Genomic DNA, 12,604 nt, shown 5'->3' with positions numbered 1-12,604 from the left:
TGTTTCAGCTCCAGTTGGGGAAACAGTCTTCTGCCTTTGGTGAAAAGGGGAAAGTGTGAGTCTGTTTCGTTACAGAGAACAAACTGATGGTTGCCAGACCAGAGTGGGTCTGCGAGTTGGGTGAAAAAAGTAAGAGGGTGAAGTACAAATTGGCGTTTACAGAATAGTCATGGGCATATAGAGTACGGCAGAGGAAATATAGTCGATGATATGGTAACAACGATGTATGGTGCCAGGTGGGTATTAGAGGTATGGGGGGAAATCACTTCATAAATTCTATAAATGTCTAACCACTATGCTGTATCCCTGGAACTCATATAAAAAATATTGAATATCAACTGCAATTTAAAAATAAAATAAGTAAAAAAGAAAAAAAAATTAAAAAAAAAATCAAAGGGACCACGTGCTCTCAGTTGCAGGAGAGTTGACTTATATAGACAGAAGTCCCTGCCCCTGGTCCCTGATTGGTCCATCCTCATGCAAATGAGGACTCCAGATCCTCACAGTTCGATTGGTCTGAAAGGTACTGTCCTGATTGGTCAGAAAAGAGCCACTCTGATTAGTCATTGAAGATGCTAATGGAGGTGAGGGGTGCAGAATATAGCTGTGTAGCTCCACTGGACAGGGAAAGCCTCAGTCCTGTTGGTGGACATAACTCCAGGAGCTCCTTTTGATGGCTGGTGCGGATGGCAGGAACACAAGGCAGGCAGGCTTCTTCTTGAAGTGTGTTTGCATGAGAGGCCCCTGTGTAGAAATAGCTGCTAGGCTTTGCTTTTAAATTTGAGCGCAGCTGGCCACCAGGGCCCTGCTCAGTAGGCATCTCCTTTTCTGGGTCCGCAGCTCTGCATTATGGCAACACACATATCCCGCCCCTCCGCACCCCCCCCCCCCCCGGAGTTTTGTTTAGCTGGTTCCCCTGGTCATTTGGGATTTTTTTCCTTCTGGTTGGGAGACTCTCATGAAGCCTATGATCTGAAGTGAAAGGAAGAGACGCAAACTCCTCTCTTAAGAAAATGAGACATTTCCTACATTGTCATCACACAGAGTAAAAACAAAGTCCTCACTGTGGCCACAAGACCAGTCTCCCCCACCTCCCTCACCCCTTATTGCTCTTCATAGCATGTGTCCCCTAAACATACCTAGATCTTTGCGGGAATAATTTTTGCCTCCCAGCTGAAAGGTCAGTTCCATACAAACGAGGATTTGTGTCCAGTTTGGTCACTGCTATAGGTCCAGTGTCTGGCACATAGTTGCAGCTCAATCTGCATTGAGCATGAACAAATTTGAGAGCCTTTGGTGGCAGACAAGAGGAAGGATTATTGTAGCAACACTTCAAGAGCACATACTGTGGACCACGTGTTATGTTAAACTCTGTATAGGTGGAAAGACTAGCATTTATCCTAATTTTACAGATGAGCACACTGAGACCTAGAGGTGTTCAACACCTTGCCATAGACCTACTAAGTGGCTGAGCCTACACTCAACACCTGGCAGCTTAACCACTGTGATGGGACCTCCAGGCAACGATATAACTTTGTACTTGAGTTTCAACCCTATCTATTCAGGAAATGACTCTCGGTTAGCCCCAAACCATCTACAGAAGTCTGCCACATGCAACAGCCTTAAAAATAAATAAAATTTTTAAAAATTTGGGAAAGAATGGGACCCAATAGAAAAAAAATATGTAGGCAAGAACAACTTCGTGTTGGGAGGTTTGGAGCTGGCGGCAGGAAGCCAAGTGGGAGTGCAGGGAGCATTTGCCTCGAGCGTGGGGGGCGGGGACAAATTATTGAGCAGAGGTGTCAAAAATAAAGGATGGAGCCCAAAGGGCTTGGGGAGAATCAGCTATCCAACAAACATTGATTGAGCACCGTCTGTATGCCAGGCACCACTGGCCTAGCTGGCCTTGGGTCTTCCCTCACCTATCCCTCTACTTCAGAGGACCCAAGCGATGGCCCTGAGGAAAGATGGCAGTTCTGCAGAATGCCTTCAAGGTACTGAGCTAAAAGAATATTCCGGGCAAAAAAGACAGATGATTGAAAAATGCAGATTATTAATCGGAGTGGGAGATTCACAGGGGACTGAGGAAGGGTAAGATTCTTGTGGGTGTGGCCCGAAAACAGGGCTGTCGGATGCTTGGCAGGGAGCCGTGACGGCAGGCCAGAGGTAGGGCCATTCGCGTGTCCTAAGTCCAGATGGCCTGGATCGCCAGGAAGGACCAGAAATTCATGTAGTTAAGGTAGGAAAGGAGACCTGGGGGGTGGGGGAAGGAAGAGAACAGAGAAGGTGAGACGCGGAGTTCATGAGCCCAGCCCTGAATCCCAGTCCTCTCCCGAAGCCCGACCGCACCCCCTTCCCTGTCCCCAAGCCCATCCCTAAACTCAAACCCAACTCCTTCGCCTACACTTTCCCCAGGTCCCATCTTCAAACCCAAACCTCACCTTTCTCCTCCCCTGTCCCCCAACCCAACACCATTCCCTACCCTGTCTCACTGTCCCAAACCCATTCTCATCTCAGACCAATCATCAGGAAGAAGAAGATGGCAGTCCACGCCAGGTAGAAGCTGCGCCCCAGCTTGTAGGTCATGCCCTCCTGCAGGTACTCATGGGCCTGCAGCAGGTAGAACAGGATACTCAGTATCATGCTGGTCCCTGCATGAATGCAGGTGTTAGGAGGCTGGGCAGCAGGCATGTGAAGACCCCTGCCCATAGTCGTGTGGCCACCCAGCTCTTGCTCATTACTTTCTCACTTCCTTTTGCTGCCCTGTCCCTCTGCTCACAAGCAGGATAATAGGCTCCTGACAGTGTCATGGTAGATGACATTGGAAGTGCAAGTCTTGGCGATGTCTAAAGCCCCAGGCTCTGGGGCCAGTGGACTGGAGCTCTTGCCTTGCCTCTGCTTCCCGCCTTTGGGCAGCTGCTCCATCTTTCTGAGCCTCATTCCCCTCGTCTGTAAAGAGGGCATAATCATAGGAGCCATCTCCGTGGGCTATCACGAAGAGTCATTGAGATTGGCACATTTCCTGGCAGACCACCAGTGAGCCCTCGAGAATCAAGACTGATTATTATTATTATATTGGGTCTTTAATTGGTGGGGGGTGGGGGAGGGCTGCTGAAACACTGGATGAGGAACTCAGTCATCTCAGGTATTTTCATTGTATCCTGAGATGACATGAATTAAAGGTAATTTGTGGAAAAACTTGTTTTTTTTTTGTTGTTTTTTTTTTTCAGGGAGTGGAGTACCGGGTAATTTTTTTCCTTTATGTTATTGAAAAAATAATAGAGGAAGTATTTTTCATTGAATTAAAAAGGGGACTGGACAGAAATGATTTTCTCAGAGAAAAACGCCCTAGTTCAGATGACATAAAACCAGGGCGTTTTCCATCCGAGGTACCTTGCATTTAAACCGTTGGGAAGAGCTAACAGACAACCGAATAAATATCAGTCACTAACAAAGAAATAGGAAGTTGAGTGGTCTCTCTTCTTGGCCTTACTACCACTCTCCAAGAATGTTCTGGAAGCAGTAGTCAATGACTGCAAGAGAACACAATATCCGCTTCATCTCTGAATTGAAGTGCCCCCTCCCCTCGCCTTCTTTTCTCAAAAGTGTGATTTGTCATGCAAATGAGAAACTAAACTCCTCTAATCAGGATATAGGTTCTGAGTGATTTAGTGGCCCCGTGGAGATGACCACGGTAAAGGCATGTGCAAAATAGCTACCGTCAGGTACCGACATTTTCTAGCTCAATCCTCAGGACATGTCTAGGGTAGGAAATAGTATCCCCACCTGACAGATGAGAAAACTGTGGCTCAGAAAGATTCAGTAGCTTGAACGAAATCATAGAGCTGATGGACGGGGGTGGACCGTGGAGAGACAGGGTTTGGGATGGGTCTAGAACTGGAATTGGAGTCGGGAACTGGGTAGCGGTTAAAGTTTGATCAGGGTGGAGGTCGAAGCTGAGGCTGGTGCTGGGTGATGGTTGGGGGTGAGGATAGATTGGAAGTCGGTAAGAGGATGGAGTTAGAAACAGGTTAGGTTGAGTGTGGCCACCTGGCTCTTTGAGAGTGAAGTCCACAGGTGATGAGGCGGGGTTGAGGTTGTGGTTGGGCACAAGGTCAGATCTGAGAAGAAGATGGGGCGGAAGATGGATCGGGGTTGCGTTTGAGGTTGAGGTTCACCGGTGAGAGGGTTGGGTTGGATTTGGAGAATGAGCGTTGAGGAGGGGTGGGCTTGGCGTTGAGTTGAGTGTTGAGATTTGTAAAGGGATGGAGAACGGTTCGGAGCATGAAGAGAACATAGGCTTGGAATGGGGGTGGGAATGGGGAGGACACCATGGAAGGAGATGTGGATGAATTTGAGATTCGTTGGTCACAGACATGGGAGGTGAAGTGGGTGCTGGCCCAGGGGATGGAGATGGGGTTAGGTTGGAAGTTAGTATGTTTTACTGGAATTGGTTGGAGATTGGGAGGGAGAGAGGGTTAGGATTGGGGATGAAGGCGAGGATGGGGACGGGATCGGAGTGTAGCGGGAAGGGGGTCGGGTATCATAACAGGCACCGGCGAGTGTTCCTGAGGGAAGGGTCTCAGGGCCGTGCCTGCCAGGATGCTGATGATGACACTGGTGAAATCCAGCATGGTCGGGTTGGAGCTGGTGAAGAAAATAGAGTCTATGATGACGAGGCAGAGGCAGAAGGAGGCGATGCTGGCCACGAGCATGAAGGCCCAGGAAAAGTCCAACAAGTCTGAGGAAGGAGGAGAATCAGGAACACCAGAGTGGATATCATGTAGGGGAGGGTGATCACAGGGCAGTGAGGATGGTCCTGGGGCAGTGGAGGAGGGAGGATGATCCAAGGGTAGTGAGGACCATCAAAAAGGGAGGCCCATCCAAGGGAAGGCAGGGAGGGGTGCCCGGGACAGAGGAAAGAGGGATCCCAGGAATGGTCTCTTCAGGGCAGGCCTTACAAGCGTTCTGGTCGTGCTCTTGCATACAGGTGCTGTCAAGGCATTGCACGAAGAAGATGGTGTTGATGGGGATGGTCGGGTTGCCAGCAGGGTCCCCAGGAGATGTCAGCGGCACCTGGAAGTGGATCCAGGGCTGGCTCGTGGAGATGAGCACAATGATCACCATGCACGCCAGAGTCAGCACCAGGCTCAGCTCGCGGGTGATCTTCTTGGTCTTATTCAGTAGCCACCAGCCTATGGGCAGCTGCGAGGGTCTGCGTCCCTGGATGTCCTGAAGCCTGCAGCAAATGGCCCACCATCAGCGTCAGCACGGAGTCCAGCCACCCAGCCCTGTCACCCTGGGTCCAACTGCCAGACCCTGTGCCACCCAGTCTCGCCTTCAGACGCTAGCTTCCCTGAGTCCATTCTCCAGGCCTCGTGTCCCCCAGTCCTCGCCACCCGCCAGCTTCCATCCCTAGGTAGAGTCACAGGTTCGGCCTCTGTGCCGTGCCCTACCTCGGGCCAGCCTTCAGGTCTAGCTTCCAAGCCTGCCACACCTAGGTCCCACCTCCAGTCTCTGATCTACCAGCTGTGTGTCTGGTTCTCAACCTTTGACTGCTGCCCCTTCCCTAAAATGCTAACCCAGAACCTGGCCTCTTGCTTGGACCCCTGCCTCTCACCTGCCAAAACTGGCGTCCTCGAAGGTGTCTGTTAGTAAGCCGTCGTCTGCAATATTTCTGTTGGCTTGGAAGCCACTCAAAGGTTCTTGGAAGTTGTCCTGGAGGGTCCAGAGACTGGAGTCAAAGCTTTTGATACTGGCCTCGGGGCTGTGAGTAATTGAAGGGGGGACATCCACTTTGGCCCGGCCTGGTGACATGGGGCTTTGAATATCTGACTGTTGACTCCTGGTTGTTGGTGGCTGCTCTTGGAAACTGTCTTGACTGGTGTGCTCATTTGATCCCATACTGATCAGGGGGACGGGAGTAATTAACAGAGGGCTTGAGATGCTGGAGTGGTGAGTTTCGAGCATTGGTGAGACGTCTTGGGTACTTAAACGGTGACCGCAGGTAACTGGCAGTGTGTCTTGGATGCTGGCCCGGCGAGTGTCGGTAATGGACGGAGGGTCTTGGATGCTGGCCCGGCGAATGTGGGTCATGGACGGAGGGTCTTGGATGCTGGCCCGGCGAGTGTGGGTCATGGACGGAGACTCTTGGATGCTGACCCGGCGAGTGTGGGTCATGGACGGAGGGTCTTGGATGCTGGCCCGGCGAGTCTGGATAATGGACGGAGGGTCTTGGATGCTGACCCGGCGAGTGTGGGTAATGGATGGAGAGTCTTGGATGCTGGCCCGGCGAGTGTGGATAATGGACGGAGGGTCTTGGATGCTGACCCGGCGAGTGTGGGTAACGGACGGAGAGTCTTGGATGCTGGCCCGGCGAGTCTGGATAATGGATGGAGGGTTTTGGATGCTGATTCGGCGAGTGTGGATAACGGGTGGAGGGCCTTGCGTGATGACCCGGTGAGTGGGGCTCATGGCCGGAGGATCTTGAGTCTCTTCTTCGGTGTCCTCACTGGTAGTTTCTGAGAATAAATTAATCTGAGTGCCCTGGTGGCCATATTGAGACTTCTGCGACATGTGGAGACTTCTGGGACCTGGGCAAGGCCAGTCCCCTGATGCACTCAACAGCTCACCAACTGCCTCAACTCTTCTTTGCAGACACTTTTACGGCCACCCGGGGGTTCACTGGGCTCTGTCCAGGGCTCGGGCTCTCTCCAGGGCTCAGGCTCTGTCCGTTGGAGTCCAGATCTCGTCTTCGGTGTCTCTTGGTCTCCCCTGCTGCCCACAGGCAGGCCTCAGAGCTTCAGTCTGGCCTGCAGCTGAGGGTGGGGGAGGTTCTATGACAGTTGGAGGGGTTCCAGGAAGTTGAGACATTGGCCATGGACTCATGCTTCGCACTAGGCCTGCGTGAGTGACATGGGGGCTGGGGCTAGGTGCGGGCGGGTTCAGTGCGGGGTCTGGGCAGAGTCAGGATCGGGCACAAAGAAGTCATGGCTGGGACAGAGAGGTGTCAGGACAAGGCAGGAGTGGAGTTGGGGGGAGGGAGCCAACTCAGGGCAATGGCAAAAGAGCCAGAGGGGGGCCAGCGTAGGGTCAGGACTGGGCAGGGCCGGGTCACCGGCATCTCTGAGATCGGTTCTTACAGCTCCTGGACAGCCTGAGACCTGCATCCATCATCTTCCTTTCCTGCCCGCCCCACCTCTGTCCCTCCCAGGGCCGTCTCCGGACACATTTCCTTCTTCCGTGCCACGTCTCTCCTCACTCCCTTTCTTCCTCTGTCTCTGTCTCTGTCTCTTTCCACCTTCCTCTCAGGGCCTCAGAGTCCCAAAGAAGAGCGGGCTGCTCCCCACCCTCAAAGACCCACGAGCCACAGCCTGAGAAGGACGAGAGGAACAGCGGCGTGAACGTCACCCACCGCAGACAGGGGAGGATGCATCGAGACGACCTGGTTGAACCCAGAATCCCAGAACCCTGTTCTCCCCCAGAGGACCTCAACTTTTCTTGGGAGGAGAGAAAGTTCATCCTGCGGGCCTGGTCCCTCGTCTTCAGCGCCCTCGCCACCCTGATGATGCTCAGCGTGGTGGACGGACGCATGGCCTTCGTGCAGGGCCCCTACACTGGCTACGTGGGCATCTGGGATACCTGCAGGGGGCACAACTGTGCCAACTTGGGCCAAGTCCCTGGTCAGTAGGCTATGGGGCACTTTGGAGCGGGGTGGGCGGGCAAGGTGTGTCTCCGGAGGTTGTCACGGGCGGGAATCTTTAGGTATTCTTGGGGGGAGGTCTTTATGATTCTTGAGACGCGGTCTCTGGAGAATCTCCGGAGGCCTTGTGAGAGAGTCCCCTGGAACCGTTTCTGACTTAGAAGGAGATGGGACAGTCACACTCATGGGAAGGAGAGCACGACCCTTGACCAAAAACCAAACTGCCTCATGGTTATATGGCTAAAGACACCACCATTCTGTCTCTCCCCTAAAAAAAAAAAAAAAAAAAAAGATTCAACAAGAAAAAGATGACAAGAGGCATTTGGCTTCTTCAGAACCATTTTGTCTCCTTGTCGGTCACTGTGCTTGTCCCTTGCTTTTGAGCCTTGCTGCAGCAGGCAGCCCACAGTCTGGAGCCAGAGGGCCTGATTTTGAGTCTTGGCTCAACCACTTGGTGGCTGGGGGATCTCGGACACATTCTTTCACCTCTCTGAGGCTCAGTGTCCTCACTTCTAAAACGACAGCGATGGTGGTGCCGATTCGTAGGCTGTTTGACGACCACATGAGTTAAAACCCGTAAAGGAATTAGAACACCGCCTGGACCATATTAAGTGCTACATCATCATCATCATCATCATCATCATCAATAATTCTCCTTCTTTCCTCCAGTTAAGGATATGTTTCTTTTCTACTCCAGTACCAATAATATTATTATTATTATTATTATTATTTTTCTCCCCCAGTCAATGCACCTGCCTTCATTTTAGATCTCAACTAAGCACTTACGAAATTTCCAGAACACCGTGTCGTCTTAATATTCTTTCTTTATTTTATAAATAATTCCTTTCTTGTATACCTGCCAGTCCAAGCTGCTGTAGTAAGGAAGACGAGCTTGGAACTTAGGGTTTCACGTAGTGGTTCCGCTGACCCAGGTGTCACTGGAGACCTGTTCTTTGCCAGGTCTCCGTGAAGGTTTCCGCTTTGCTGGGTCCTCAGGGCTGCCGTGCCCCATGCAGTGACGATGGGGACACCAGCAACTGCCTGGGTTCTCTCTTTTTGGTAAACAACACGGGGGAAAAAGTAAAACAGGCTTCCTTCTGTGGTCCTCAGAGCTCTCGGGATTAGCTCTGATGGGGTCAGACTTACCTCCCTGGGATTTCTCGCCCCTCCCCACACCAGTTGCTGGGGTCGGGGAGGATGCCATGCTGTGGCTGACTGCGTCTGGATCACACACACACTTTAAGAGTCAGCAGAGGGATCAGGGACAGGGAGTGGGCAGCGAGTTCCTCTGGACAGAATCAAGTTGCTGTTGCCAAGAGAACAGGAACAGAGGCCGAGTGGGCAAAAAACAGCTGTGTACATCTTCCCCATAGAGGAGAAAGAAGCCACGTGTTGATACACATACCCATGTGTAGACACGTGCACACATGTAGAGCCATGTGTGTACACATATGTTTATTTCTCATTTAAAAAACACACTGCGATATTTTAGTTTTCTTTTTGAAGGTAAATCACCATTTGTTGAATGCTAATAAGGATGTACAAAGCTTTACGGTTGGCATAGAGAAACACCAGATAGCTTACGAAGATTTCTATTTTTTTTAAGGTGCAGAAATTCAGAGTCTTTATGGAGTCTAGTTTTTCTCCTTTGCCTCTGTGACTTTACTGACTGTGTCTCAGGTTTGGGATATTCTTCTCCCTCTAGATTTTTGGTGAACATTCAATTCTGCTTTTTTTTTTTTTCGGCGTTGGGGAGGGGAGTACTATTTTAGTGGCCTATGGAGGGACCTGAATTAATCAGGAATCTTTCGGTCTCAAGTGGCAGAAACTAACTTGAACTAGCTGGAGTGAAAGAATTTATGGGTTCACCTAAGTGAACAAGAGTAGAGGTAGAAATGCTTTCAGGGTGGCTGAATTCAGGGGTCCAAGTGATAATATCGAACATCATCGTCTTCTCTCTGTCTCTTGGCTACTTCAATTGGCTTTATTCTCCAAGCTCCATGGAGTGGCAGTCAGGATCTAGTTGGGACAATAAATTATTCTAGATGCTTCGGAGGGAAGCAAATTCAGGGAATTCCTTTCCTAGGTAACAGAATCGCTGAGAAGCCAAGTAGGGAATGGCGAGACAGAGCAGGGTTAGTGGCTCAGGAAGTCGCTGCACCCCTAGGCCAGAAGGACATAGGAAGGAGATGGTATGACCAGAGCTCAGGAGCTGGAGCCATCTGGAGCCATCTGGAGCCATCTGGAGGGACAGACTGACTGTGGGATTTGCTTAGGAGTGGTTACAGTCACAGAAGAAATGCAGCTGGGACAGAGAGAGAGGTGGAGTTAAATACCCTGGCTCGTCCCCTCCTCCCAGCTAGTCTTCTGCCAGTGCCTCCCATTAGCCAAACAGACTGATAAACCAGTGAGCAAAGGAGGCTGGGAAATGTAGTCCTTACAATATAGAAAAGGGAAAGGTGGAGGAGGATGGACCCGAGAGCAGACAGATGAATGACTGGCAGAATTGCTAACAACTTGGGCCTTAAGCCCAGCGGGAAGGAATATGAAAAGCTCCCGTGGAAGTTCTGTGTGACTGGGTCACATAGGTACCTCAAACCAGGCATGGTGTCCAGAGAAGTGCAATGCTTGGCTTGTAATGGGGGCTGAGAGTGGGGAATGGAAAGGAGGGTTCAAGGCGTGGTGGGGAGGGAAGCCACAAACATCCACCCCAGGGGGCGCTGGTGTCTGGGATGACAAGGGCCAGGGACTTGCATGCTATCTCAACTCTTTCTTTCCTTCTTTTGTCCACTTTCCCCTTTTAGTTTTACTCTCTCAGGTCTCCCATCCTCCAGGAGGCTGGGTCCAAGGCTCAGGCAGCTCCAGGCTCATAATCCTATTGACTAGAGGCGAGAGGGCTTCTCCCTGACAGTTTCTGTTAGAGAAAGTCCCAGGGCAGAGATTGATTGGTTGGTTTTGGTCATGTGCCCATCTTTGGGCCAATCACCATGGTCTGGGGCATGGGGCACTGTGATTGGCTCAGCCAGAGTCATACGACTACCCCTATGGCTCCAGAGGGCAGAGTGTGTCATGAGAAGCCCTCAACCAGGATTGGGCGATTGATTCAGAGAGCACCACTGCTAGCCTGTCCGTGGGACTACCCTTTTGTTTGCCGGTTAGGTGTTAGAGATGTGCAGTTTGCCAGAAACAAGGCAGACAGAGTCTTAGCTCATTTGGCTGAGACAGTCTTGCACTGTTCAAAAGTAGGCAAAGTAGGAAGGGGCTCACAGGAGGAGATGCAGTTCTCGGAAGGAGCTCACCCTGTGGTCACACTGCAGTGTGACTTGGATAACTATGGATTCTCAAGTGAGGGTGATGACGTCTTTCAGGTCTACTGGTTTAGAGTATTTGATTGGAAGTTTTTCTTGTGTGTACATCTGTGTGGGTGCTCTGGGGGTGTGGGGGTGATGTGGAGAAGGTCAGTGGGGGAGGCTCTGGGGTGTGCATAGGGGCTACACTGGGGGAGGTTCTGGGGATGTGGATGGGTCACTAGGGGACCTTGGGGTGTGAGTGGGAGAGAAGTAGGGTGACTAGAGATAGCTAAAGTGGCTGAAGTGTCTCGGATAACTTTGAGGGCGCTATCGAGAGCGTTTTGGAGTGATACCGAAGGTGTTAATGTAAGTTGCTGTAGGGTATCTTTTGGGAGTGTGAGTAGGATGACTTTGGGGGTGTCTGCAGGGGTGACTCTAGAAATGATTGAGATAGTTCTGTGGAGTGACCTTGAGGATGTGAGTGAGAATGACTCCGGGGTGATCTGTGGGGTGACCTCGGTGGTATGGGTGGTTATTTAGGTGGATGTCAGGAGTTGATTTTGGGGTAAATAGGAGGGTGATTTGGGACAACTTTGGGGGCGTGAGTGGGGATGACTTTGAGTTTACCAGGTGCCTCGGGGTAACTTTGCGAGCGAGAGGGGGGGCCATTGTGGGGTTGCTAAGAGCTGGCTTTGGCGGTGGGAATGGGAGTGACTTTGAGGGTGTCTGTCATCACACATGGGGGTGTCTGTGGGGGATGCTGCCCATGGATGTTGGAGGGGGTGAGTTTGTAGGCTGACCGTTGAGGGTGTCTGGGGGTGCCTCTGGAGCATTTATCTCCCCCCCACCCCCCCCAGTTCTCATCCACATGAGCACGGGCTTCATGGTGCTGGCCTTGGCCCTGTGTGTGATCCTCCTCTTCACCATGGGGCTGTCCTTCTGGCCGTTCCTGCGCCGTCTGAACAAGGTCGACCTCGTCTTCAGCTTCCTCAGCTTCAGCGTTGGTAAGTGTCAGCTGGGGGTGGGGGGGGATGGGGGTGCCCTTCCCTCCCCAGCATCTTTCCCCTGGGGTCTCATTCTGGCTTTCGGGAGGTGTATCTGTTTGTCCTGCCGTCAGGTGGGTCTGTCCCTGAAAGTCTCTCTGGGATCTCTGCCCCACTGTGTGCATCCTTAGTTCTTTTTCTGTCTTTCCTAGTAGGGCTATCTTCCAGGTGTGTGTGTGTGCACCCGTCCATGTGTGTGTGTATTCTTGTCATGGACGGTGAGAGAGGATGTCCTGTCTCTCTTCTCTTTCTGGGGGTCCTGGGGTCTCTGTCCAGCCTCGTGTCCTTCTCTGGCCCCACCCGAGTGCAGGGTTCCTGACTATCCTCAGCCTGACGCTCTTTGTAGTCAACTGTGAGATGCTAAAACCGAGGCCACACATATCCTACCTGGTGACCGCCTACCTGTGCTGGGGCGCCAGCGCCTTGATGCTGTGGGTCGGTGAGGGCGGGGCCTCAGGGACAAGGGGCGGAGCCCGCGGAGAGAACCCGAGACCGGGATCGACGAGGACGGGGGACGGTCCCCCAGGGAGGTCGGGGGAAGGGGCGGGGCCTAGGGCGGGGCCTAGGGC

This window comes from Pteropus alecto, unplaced genomic scaffold (genome assembly GCF_000325575.1).
Source record: "Pteropus alecto unplaced genomic scaffold, ASM32557v1 scaffold41, whole genome shotgun sequence".
NCBI lineage: Eukaryota > Metazoa > Chordata > Mammalia > Chiroptera > Pteropodidae > Pteropus > Pteropus alecto.
This window is presented reverse-complemented; position numbering follows the sequence as displayed.